A 12,959-nucleotide genomic window follows, 5' to 3' on the forward strand; every position below is an offset into this window, starting at 1 on the left:
ATATTTTGTGGGAAAAATAGCTGGAGCCCTTAGTTTGGTCAGATTTGAAAGTTCCAAAAAAGTAGCAAATTTGATTTTTGTTAAAACTTCAAATGGCCATAACTTTTGCTTCGGTTATCAGAATCGCTATTATTATATATGTATTTGGGGTAGAAAAAAATTTCCCATGCAGTGGCAGCCAGCCTGAGGTCTCCTTCCAAAAATTGCGATTCTATCAAAATTTTTATATTTTCCAAGTATTATTCTCTTATTTTTCTTAACTTATCATTTTTAGCTTCTATAGTTAGACTTTGAATTTTCGTTTGAAATTTTTGTGCTATCTTATCATCATTTTATAAGTTTGCTCACAAAATTTCAAGTCATTTGGATATCATTTGAGGGTTGCTGTATTTCAAACCTACACTGTTACTTGAATAAGAAGGCAACTAGTTGTGCATGTTGAGTATAGTGTATGACTAGAGGCAATCCATCTGACTTACAACCCTTTGATCCTAAGATAGATAGGACATTTTATAGATTAGTTAGACATCATTTAATACCTTTTGAGCATCCTGAGTATTCTGTTATTGGTGATTTTGAGCATTATTGTTTTGAACATTCTGATTTTGAACATTCTGAGAACATGGCACAACCTCCACCCCGTGAGAGGACTTTAAGGGAAATGGTTGCACCTGATTTCACCTACGAAAGCTTGTGCATCCAATACCCTGATGAGGATGTCCCATATGTTCTTAAAACTGGACTGATTCATTTGCTTCCAAAGTTTCATGGCCTTGTAGGTGAAGACCCACACAAACATCTGAAAGAATTCCATATTGTCTGCTCCACCATGAAACCCCCAGATGTCTAGGATGATCACATATTTCTGAAGGCCTTTCCTCATTCTTTAGAGGGAGTGGCAAAGGACTGGCTTTATTACTTAGATCCACGGTCCATCACGAGATGGGACGACCTCAAGAGAGTATTCTTTTTAGAAAATATTTTCCTGTTTCCAGGACCACAACCTTTAGAAAGGATATTTCAGGCATTAGACAACTCAGTGGAGATAGCTTATATGAATACTGGGAGAGATTTAAGAAACTATGTGCCAGTTGCCCTCACCACCAGATTTCTGAGCAGCTTCTCCTCCAATATTTTTATGAAGGACTCAGTAACATGGAGAGAAGTATGATAGATGCTGCCAGTGGTGGAGCCCTTGGAGACATGACCCCTACTTAAGCCAGAAGTTTAATTGAGAAGATGGCTTCAAACTCCCATCAATTTAGTGCTAGAAGTGATGATGCTATTGTCATTAGAGGAGTGCATGAAGTAGCCACGAATTCATCTTCATCAGCCAAGACTAAGAAGCTTGAAGGTAAACTAGATGCCTTGGTTAACCTGGTAACCCAACTGGCCATGAATAAAAAATCTGCACCTGTCACCAGACTCTGTGGTTTATGCTCCTCTTCTGACCACCATACAGACCTTTGCCCTTCTATGCAGCAACTTGGAGCAATTGAGCAGCCTGAAGCTTATGCTGCAAACATTTACAATAGACCTCCTCAACCTCAGCAGCAAAATCAACCACAACAGAACGATTATGACCTCTCCAGCAACAGATACAATCCTGGATGGAGGAATCACCCTAATCTCAGATGGTCTAGCCCTCAACAACAACAACAACAGCCTGCTCCTTCCTTCCAAATGTGGAAGCAAAGTTTCATGATGAATCAACAATGATTCAAAGGTGTTTTGATGATAACAATGATGACAACAAAAGATGATGACAAAGGTGATGAACAAAAAGCTCAAAAGATCAAAGAACAACTCAAGTGAATCAAAGAACATCTCAAGTGAATCAAGAACAAGTCAAGAGTTCAAGAATCAAGAAGAATTCAAGACTCAAGAAGAAATTCTACAATCAAGAATCAAGATTCAAGATCTCAAGAATCAAGATCAAGATTCAAGAATGAAGAAAAGACTCAATCAAGATAAGTATTAAAAAGTTTTTTCAAAACTTTGAATAGCACATGAGTTTTTGACAAAACCTTTACTAAAGAGTTTTTACTCTCTGGTAATCGATTACCATATTGTTGTAATCGATTACTAGTAGCAAAATGAGTTTGAAAAAGTTTTCAAACTGAATTTACAACGTTCCAAATATTTTCAAAAGGCTGTAATCGATTACAATGTTTTGGTAATCGATTGCTAGTGTCCTTGAACGTTGAAATTCAAATTTAAAAGTGAAGAGTCACATTGTTTCACTCAAAAGCTTTGTGTAATCGATTACACATATTTGGTAATCGATTACCAGTGTTTGTTTATGAAAAATCTAAAGATGTAACTCTTCAAAAAGGTTTTGACTTTTTCAAATGGGTTTTAAGTTTTTCTAAAACTTATAACTCTTCTGAATGGCCTTTTTGACCAGACATGAAGAGTCTATAAAAGCAAGGCTTTGTTTTGCATTTTCCAATCAATCTTTCTAACAACAATCTCGAATACTTTTGCTTTTCCAATCAATCCTTTACAAGCCTTGAAATCTCTTTGAAGTTCTTCTTCTTCTTTTGTACCAAAAGCTTTCTGAAGTTTTCTGATTTTCTAAACCTTGAAAACTTGTGCTATTCATCTTTTCATTCTCTTCTCCCTTTGCCAAAAAGAATTCGCCAAGGACTAATCGCCTGAATTCTTTCGTGTCTCCCTTCTCCCTTGTCAAAGAATTCAAAACGATACAGTCTGAGAATTCTTTTGATTCTTCCCATTCCCTAATACAAAAGCGTTCAAAGGTTTAACCGCTTGAGAATTCTTTTGTATCCCCATTCACAAAGTATCAAAGGTTTAACAGCCTGAGATCTTTGTCTTAACACATTGGAGGGTACATCCTTTGTGATACAAGTAGAGGGTACATCTACTTGGGTTTGACTGAGAACAAGAGAGGGTACATCTCTTGTGGATCAGTTCTAGTGGAGGGTACATCCACTAGGGTTTCAAAGAGAACAAGGGAGGGTACATCCCTTGTGGATATTTGCTTGTAAAAGGATTTTTACAAGGTTGAAAGAAATCTCAAGGACCGCAGGTCGCTTGGGGACTGGAGGTAGGCACAGGTTGTTGTCGAACCAGTATAAAAACTCTTGTGTGTTTGTTTCCTTCTTCCCTACTCTTTTACTTTCCACTGTGCATTTAATTTTGGCTTTTACTTTCTGTTAAGTTTCTCTTCTACTCTATATTCTCTTAACAACAAAAGTAAAAGCCTTAAAAGAGTAATTTTTAATTGGTAAAGTTTTAGGAATAATTAATTCAACCCCCCCCCCCTTCTTAATTATTCTGAGGCCACTCGATCCAACACCAAAATGTTGTTGGCCCAAGCAGACCATACATTCCTCCACCAATCCAACAACAGCAACAGCCCCAGAAACAACAAACAGTTCAGGCGCCTCCGCAACCTTCCCTTGAAGAACTTGTGAGGAAAATGACTATGCAAAACATGCAGTTTCAACAAAAGACCAGAGCCTCCATTCAGAGCTTAACTAATCAAATGGGACAATTGGCTACACAGTTAAATCAATAACAGTCCCAGAATTCTGACAAATTACCTTCTCAATCTGTCTAGAATCCCAAAAATGTGAGTGCCATTACATTGAGGTCGGGAAAGCAGTGTCAAGGACCTCAACCAGTAGCACCTTCCTCGTCCACAAATGAACCTGCCCAACCTCACTCTACTCCAGAAAAAGATGATAACAAAAATTTAAAGAGTAAGTTACCTAACAATTTCTATGCAGGTGAATCTTCCACTGGTAATTCTAATTTACAGAAGCAGCATATCCCTCTTCCATTCCCTCCAAGAGCAATTTCCAACAAAAAAATGGAAGAGGTAGAGAAAGAGATCTTGGAAACATTTAGAAAAGTAGAGGTAAACATACCTCTGCTGGATGCAATAAAGCAAATTCCAAGATATGCTAAATTCTTGAAGGAGTTGTGCACTAATAAGCGGAAGCTTAAAGGAAGTGAAAGAATTAGGATGGGCAGAAATGTCTCCGCATTGATCGGTAAATCTGTTCCCCAAATCCATGAAAAATGTAAAGATCCAGGTACATTCAACATTCCTTGTATTATAGGGAACAACAAGTTTGACAATGCCATGCTAGATTTAGGAGCTTCTGTTAGTCCGATGCCTCTGTCTATTTTTAATTCTCTATCTCTTGGTCCCTTGCAGTCAACTGATGTGGTAATTCATTTAGCTAATAGAAGTGTTGCCTATCCTGTTGGTTTCATAGAGGATGCCTTAGCTAGAGTTGGTGAACTGATTTTCCCTGTTGATTTTTATATTTTGAAACAGTAACTTTGACAATGACATGCTAGATTTAGGAGCTTCTGTTAGTGTGATGCCTCTGTCTATTTTTAATTCTCTATCTCTTGGTCCCTTGCAGTCAACTGATGTGGTAATTCATTTAGCTAATAGAAGTGTTGCCTATCCTGTTGGTTTCATAGAGGATGCCTTAGTTAGAGTTGGTGAACTAATTTTCCCTGTTGATTTTTATATTTTGAACATGGAGGAGGGATTTTCTAAAGGATCAGTTCCCATCATTCTAGACAGACCTTTTATGAAAATACTAGAACTAAGATAGATGTATATACAGGCACACTATCTATGGAGTTTGGTGATATAACTATTCATTTTAATATTCTTGATGCTATGAAACACCTATCTGAAGATCTTTCTGTATTTCGTGTTGAAATAATTGACCATATTGTTGATGAATACATGACTGATCTTCATTCTAATCTGCATGCCTGTCACTCTTCATGCATTGAATCTGAATTTGTACTTGATCATATGTCTAAATTTGATGCTGAGAGTGAATCTGAATTTGATATTGATTACATGTCTGATGTTTTACCTCTTGAGATTGATTTTATAAAGTCAGATAGAACTAACCATGTTTCAAGAAGTACACATACCTCTGACTTTCTTTATGAGGTACAAAAATTTCTATTATTTCACAATTGCCTTACCCCTCTTGTGTGCGAGAGGTGCAATCTTTTCTTGGTCATGCAGGATTCTACAGGCGCTTTATAAGAGATTTTAGCAAAGTAGCCCTTCCACTATCCAACTTGTTGCAAAAGGAGGTGGAGTTTGACTTTAATGATAAATGCAAAGAGGTTTTTGATTGCCTCAAAAGAGCACTGACTACCACCCTCATCATCCAGGCACCCGACTGGACAGTCCCTTTTGAGCTTATGTGTGATGCATCCAATTATGCATTGGGGGCTGTCCTCGCTTAAAAAATTGATAAATTGCCTAGGGTGATATATTATGCTTCTAGGACTTTAGATGCTGCCCAAGTGAATTATACTACTACTGAGAAAGAGCTACTAGCCATAATTTTTGCTCTTGAAAAATTTCGTTCTTATTTGCTTGGTACTCGCATTATTGTTTATACTAACCATGCAGCTTTAAAGTACTTGTTGAAGAAGGCTTATTCAAAGCCTAGGTTGATCCGATGGATGCTCTGGCTCCAAGAATTTGACTTGGAGATCCGTGATAGGAGCGGAGCACAAAATTTAGTTGCTAATCATTTGAGTCGGATCGAACATGTGTCTGATGATCATTTATATATATTGTATAGTATTTCTGATTCTTTTTCTACTCCCTGGTTTGCTAACATTGTCAATTATTTAGTTGCTTATGTTTTTCCTCCCTTAGCATTTAAGGCTCAAAAAGATAAAATTAAAAGTGATGCTAAGCATTTTATTTGGGATGACCCCTACTTGTGGAAATTGTGCAGTATAGTCATTAGACGATGCATTCCAGATCATGAGACTGACTTAGTTCTGCGGTTCTGTCATTCTTCTGCACCGGGAGGTCATCTGGGTGTTCAAAGGACAGCTCGCAAAGTGCTTGACTGTGACTTTTATTGGCCCACCATCTTTAAAGATGCGTGGAAGATTTGTAGCACTTGTGAGCAGTGTCAAAGAGCAGGAAGTGCACTTACATGGCGATAACAAATGCCTCAGCAACCTATGCTATTTTGTGAGGTGTTTGATGTATGGGGTATAGATTTCATGGGCCCTTTTCCTGTATCTTTTGGTTATGTTTACATTCTCCTTGCAGTTGATTATGTTTCAAAATGGGTGGAAGCCAAGCCCACTAGAACTAATGATGCTAAGGTTGTTGTAGATTTTGTCAGATCTAATCTGTTTTGCAGGTTTGGAGTACCTAAAGCAATCGTTAGTGATCAAGGAACCCATTTTTGCAACAAATCAATGCATGCCTTGCTTAAAAAGTACGGGGTTGTACACAGGGTATCCACACCATACCACCCCAAACCAATGAACAGGTATAAATTTCTAACAGGGAGATCAAGAGAATTTTAGAAAAGATTGTGCAGCCAAGCAGGAAAGATTGGAGTACCAGGCTAGATGATGCTTTTTCGGCACATCGGACTGCCTACAAAGCACCCATAGGAATGTCTCCTTATCGGGTTGTCTTTGGAAAGGCATGTCATCTTCCAGTTGAGATTGAGCACAAAGCATACTGGGCAGTGAAGACCTGCAACTTCTCTATGGATCAAGCTGGTGAGGAAAGAAAGTTACAACTGAGTGAGTTAGATGAGATCCGCCTAGAAGCGTATGAGAATGCCAAGTTCTACAAAGAAAAGACCAAGAAGTTCCATGATAGCATGATAATTAAGAAGGACTTCATGGTTGGGAAAAAAGTGTTATTGTATAATTCTAAGCTTGGACTCATGAGTGGTAAGTTGAGGTCTAAGTGGATTGGTCCTTTTGTTGTTACTAATTTTTTTCCTTATGGTATAGTTGAGATCAAAAGTGACTCCACAAACAAGAGCTTCAAGGTCAATGGACACCGACTTAAGCCATTCCTCACAAACCCTTCTTTAGTGGATGTAGTGGTGGAAGAGACTTCCTTACTCCACCTTACTCTTCCTCCACCATGACTTAGGGAGTTTTTATTTTCCTATCTCCTTCTTTACTTTTATTACATTTGTCCGATTCTATTTGATGGTTTAATTGCTTTTAATCTTTTAATTGTGTTACATTGAGGACAATGTGTTGTTTAAGTATGGGGGGGGGTGTTCTTTGGTTTTGGTTTTGCTAGTTTTGTTGTGTGTTAAATTTGTTAGTTTTGTTAGTTTTGTTGGGTTTCTAGTTTAATATTTTAGGTCAATTTTGTTTGCATGTACAACTTTGCATATTTTTCGTTGAATTATAGGATATGTTCAAGAAATGGGTAATTGTTCTGAAAATAAAAGTCTCTTGACATTTTGTGATTTGAAATCCTTGTTTTTCCTCTACATGTCATGATAGTTTTGAAAGCTCAATTTGAAAGTGATAAGTTTACCTTTGTGAGAATTTGAGCCATCCATCATCATAATTTTTTGGTGTGTTTTGCCCCATTGATTGCTTGCACAATAGCCTTGGCTTGATTCTTGTTGATGCTTCCTAATTCACATGTATATTTGGAAATGATTTAGCCAATTCTGTTATAATAAGCTTCTAGCCAAATGGACTTACCTTGAATTAATTCCTTTGATAGCCCCTTTGAGCCTATGTTCCCCTTTCTTTGTTTTGAAGCTCATTACAAGCCTTAAGTGAAAAACCATGATATCACCTTACCTTAAGGAATTTTGGAGCTTTGGAATTGTTTTGGGAATAAGTGTGGGGGGTATGTTTCATTGGAAGATGTGATTTTTGGCCATGCTTAATGTTTTATGTTGTATATATATATATATATATATATACATTGCCTAGTTCTTGCTTTAATCTTCAAATTCATACTGTTTAAAAAAATGAAAAAAAAAATTCAATTGCTACAAATTTGTACTGTTAAAAAAAAAAGAGAAGAAGAAAAGAAGTGAAGTTGAATAAATAAGGTCTTGTTATCAGGACTTGATTTGGGAGCCTTGGTTGATTTTTTTTATATTAGAGGGTTTGGGTTTACTACTTGTGCTTAATTTCCACTTATTCCCCATTGCTCCTTATTCCTTTGGGATTTAGCTACTTATTCCATATTTTTTCCCTACCTTGTCCTTGGCCCCATTACAACCTTTAAAGACCTTTTGATCCTCATATGCATGTGTTTGTCAAGTTGTTTGTCAATTTTAGAATTTTGCCAAGTCTATGTGGTGTTTGTTTTCATGGGTGCTTCGAGAGTAAACAATAGCCTAGACACTTGAGAGATAGAGTGTATATCTTGTGAGGCTTTATCAGTTTTCATTCTTGAGCTGATTTACTATTTTTCCATGATTGGGTTGCTTGGATGATTTCCACGAATGTGTTGACTCTTTGGATCTCTTAATGTTAGATGTTACCCATTCCTTTCATTCCTTGATGTTCATTGAGAAATATGTAAATATTTTTGTTTGTCTCTCTTTGATATCCTTGGATTTTGTTCTTTGTTTCATTTTGCCTAGGAGTGAAAAAGACTAAGTATGGGGGGTTTTGATGTGCCATTATTTTCTCCTATTTCTTAACCCTTTTTGCACCATGTTAAGTACTGATTAATCTTAATTGTCAAATTAATTAGACAGTTTTATTATTTGGGCCCATTCAACTAATTTGATGTTTTTAATCTAATTTCAGGAATTAATGAAGCATTAGGCTTGAATCCAGAATTGGGCTTGGACTTGAAGAGGGCAGACTATTTTATTCTACAAAATTTTATCTTATCTAGACTTTATCTTATCTAGATATTATTTAGATTTGATCTCATCTAGATATTATTTCATCTAGATCTTATCTTATCTAGATTTGATTTTATTTTATTTATGGGCTTGGATTTAAAACAGATTTGTAAGCTTTGGGGCTGGAAAACTATATAACAGCACCAATGTTCTAGTTTAGGCCCTCTCTCTTCTCTTTCTCCTTTTTTTCGTTTTTGGCAATTCCAGTTCTGACTTTTAGTTTTAGCAATAAAATTTCGTTCTTCAATCCATAATTTTGTTCTCTATTGATTAATGGAAGGCTAAGTCCCCAACGTTGTTTTCTCTTGAGGATCAAGCACAGTTCTCTTTGAGGTTCTATTATTACTATTAAATTCTGTTCAGTTTTTCCTCTTCACTAATTACTCTGAATTTGTTGCTATTAATTCATGCATACTTAGTGCTTGATTAATTGTCTCTACCCTTAATTTACGTTCATGCTTAATGATCGTTTATGAGTAATTGGTGTATGTGTTGCTTAATCACATAATGAATGCCTTATGTTAAATTTCACTTAGTAATTTAATTTAGGGTTAGATTAAGTGGTTGAACTAAAGTACTATTTGTTATGCATTTTAATTTATGGCCTCGATCAAATTTATGATTACCAGAACACTAAAATAGCCTTTTCTCCTAAAAATGACTTATTTCTATTCCTATAAACATCATCTAATGCTATCAATCAATCATACTAACAAACATTGAATATCAATCAAGTAAAGTCAATCATAATAACACATCAATCAAACATAATCAAATACAATCAATCATCAAACATTTCAAATCAAATCAATTAAATTAACAATCAACTAACTATGCACAATAATTTCTATTCCAAAAAAAAAATATATTCAAATTTCAATTTTCAATTTTCAATTTTCAAATTTGAAATTTGAACTTCCAACTTCAACTTCCAGTAACTTCCACTTCCAACTTCCATTTTCAACTTTCAACTTCCACTAACTTCCACTTCCAACTTCCAACTTCCAACTTCCACTTCCAACTTCCAATTGTTAATTTCAAATTTCAATTTTCAAATTTAACTTTTCAAATTTCAATTTTCAAATTTCAATTTCAAAATTTCCTTTTCTAAATTTGAAATAGTTTTCTTAAAATATGAAACTAATTTGAAAATTTTAATAGATTCTTTATGCAAATCATTGAATGCATCTTGAAGTTCATCAAATGAAATAGATAAGCATCTCATAGTTAGAAGACATTACCTTTTCAAAGACAATAAAAAACTCAAGCAGAAATAATCATAAAAAACAATCATCAAAGACAATCAAAACTCAATCAAGAACAATCATAAAAAACTCAATCAAAAGTTAACAATCATAGGAAAAAAATAATCAAAAGTAATCAATCAATGACAAGTGACCTCTTGGTATCATTTGATATCACTTGTTAGGCTTGTTGATTAAGTGGCCTTTGTTTGTTGTCTCCATAGATCACATATTCACTATCTTTGGGAGAAATATGAAAAGTTGCCATAGGGATTCATTCCATTAGTGGCTAGTCCAAGCCTAATATTTCTTGTCTCTTTGCCAAAATTTGGATACAAACATCAATATTCTTCCACTGGGAGGAATCAGCTGGATGACGAAGTATTCCATCACAATTTCTCCCATCTGCATCCCATGTAAGGTCTTTTGTGTCATTTGCATTAGCCATGGGGCCTTTTGTTGTGCTTTCATAACTACTACACTTTTCATCATCCTTCACTTTGTATCGTGATACCCCACAATTAGGGCATTTATGCATTTCTTGTACTCTTGTCTGTACAATATACAATCATTAGGGCATGCATGTATTTTATGATACTCCATACCCATCTAACGCAGTATCTTCTTCACCTGATAATAACTTTTTGGCAACATGTTTTCCTCTGAAGCATATCCTGCACTACCTAAAGCAGTGAAGTGAAGCTTTTGTCACTCCACCCATATCTGGTCTTGACATTAACTAGACTTAACACCGTTGACAACATGGACAAAGATTTCTTACATACCGGATACAAAGGCTTCTTCGAATCACTTTCCAATGTATTATACACAAGGGCATGTGCTTGCTGAAATGACAATTGTCCAAGATCATGAATCATATCCTCTAATAAATTTCCTATTTCTACATCAATTGGTTCAATTTGGGACCCTTTCTGCATGTCTGTCAATTCAGCATGCCATATCCATGTCATATAATTCTTCTTAATCCCTTCACACAGAAGATGTTCCCGTATGTCGTCTAGTACTTGTTGTCTCCCATTCAAATAGTTTACACAAGGACATAAATATGTTTCATCCTCATCCAGTTGACTTTTTCCAGAGGCAAATTGCAAGAACTCTTCAACGCCTTCCTCGTATATATGCAAGGCTCATGCGACTTACATTCATCCAACTTCGATCCATCTAACTAATAACTCTGTGATACTCACAAAGTTATTCCATGCATGAAAACCTTACTTTTTTCATTAAAGGTGTGACCCTATCTGATTCAAGAAGACATTTTTTATAGTAGATTCATACATAAAGCTTAACTTTCTTTTCTTAGACTTGACGAAATTTTGGTAGCATTTCTCATTAATCTCCAAGTACACGACATGAAAGCAGTAACATGAATTCCACCACAATCAAGTAAGCACTCAAAAAACAAAGTAAAATGTAGTATACCGTAATTTCATCAGATTTAAGAAAATAAAGTTAACCTATACATATGAATCTACTATAAAAGAATGACTCTTCCCAAACTATCCAAACAGACAATTCAAGATTCAATACAACACCAACCTAGTTATTTTTGAGGTTGTTATTTATTTTCTTTAACTTTAAACATCAAATTAATTAAATATATAGTACTACTCTTGTTCCCACCAACACCAACCTAGTAATTGCATGTATAAAGAAAAAATAATTATAACTATGGGAACAACGACCAGATCAAATCAAATCCACATTTGGGTATGCAATGGAAAACCATGTTATATGCAATGGAAAATTCTGCTGTCTAATATTTTTATTCATTAATACATACATGACAATTTTTATATAAAACACACACACACACACACACACACACACACACACACACACACATATATATGCTTTCACTTGATCGGGTTAATTGTTTCTATTTTTTATTTTTGTGAATATAGCATAGAGCATTATATACCACATAGCACACATTTTCAGTTTGGAAAAGCACTAGCTAGTTGGTACTACATTGGTGCATGAGAGGGGGAAACTATGGTAAGTGTTCCATCCTCATCGATCTTGTAGAAAGACTACGTCCAACTTAATTATTTTAGCACATGGAACTGGGCAGAAAATGCAGGAATTGATATATAGCTACCAATTAAACATATCGAAGGGACATCATAAAAAAAATACTACTACACAAGACCTAGTAATCCCTTGAATATTAACAAACAATTAAGGCATTACCATCCATATTTTTCCAGCTCACAAATTATTAATTTGGCCTATAGTTATACACACCTCTAGTTCCAATGGCTTCACAAGGCAAACTTCCTTACTCAAACATAGCCACACTAAGAACAATTATGGTTTCTTGTATTCTTTTTCTTATAGTAGTAGCTGATAAATCACACCTCACGGGATAAAATTGCTAAAAAAAAATTAAGTTCAAATCACAATATTAGTATTATAATTGATCGTTGATATGCTTGGCTTGGCTAATGGTACCAAATGACTAAAAAATGTCTCATTTTGTAAATGAGAACATTGTAGATACCAAATGACCAAAAAAGTGTTTGAAACATTTTTACAAACACCGTAGGGGCATGTACAATTTCTTAGGTCTGTTGCCCCAATTGAAGCAATTTTTTACTTGTATACTTTTATAAACCTGTCAAAACGGTACTTAAACATAGCCTCACTAAGAACAATAACTGGAAACCCTAGCATTGTGCCTTTCTCTAATAATCTCAATTAAAGAACAAAATCAATAGGCGTAAACACTAGCATTGTGCCTTTCTCTAATAATCTCTATTTCTTTAACAATAAAACACAAAAAATAGGCATAAACGACAAACAAAACACGCATCCAGATCAAAAATGAACACTAACCTTTTAGGAGTGGCCACCAAGAGCGAGATGGTCGTGGGTGGGAGTGAGAGTGGAGTTGAGACAGAGGAAAAGGGTTTGTGGAACTAACACACTGAGCACGGGTGAAAAGGGTTTGGGGTTTTTGTTTAATTTAAAACACAACATCGGTTTTTTTAAAAAAATGATGTTAACCAGCTAA

The 12,959-nt window shown here is 35.4% G+C and overlaps 1 non-coding gene across 1 annotated transcript; it reads right to left on the reverse strand.

The window, feature by feature from the left end:
• Positions 1 to 1,002: 1,002 nt before the first annotated feature.
• Positions 1,003 to 1,109, reverse strand: LOC114382861. Its single transcript, XR_003660320.1, has one exon. It is a non-coding gene; the product is annotated as a small nucleolar RNA R71 (small nucleolar RNA).
• Between the last annotated feature and the right edge of the window lie 11,850 nt (positions 1,110 to 12,959).

The sequence above is a fragment of the Glycine soja genome, chromosome 13 (genome assembly GCF_004193775.1).
Source record: "Glycine soja cultivar W05 chromosome 13, ASM419377v2, whole genome shotgun sequence".
Classification (NCBI taxonomy): domain Eukaryota; kingdom Viridiplantae; phylum Streptophyta; class Magnoliopsida; order Fabales; family Fabaceae; genus Glycine; species Glycine soja.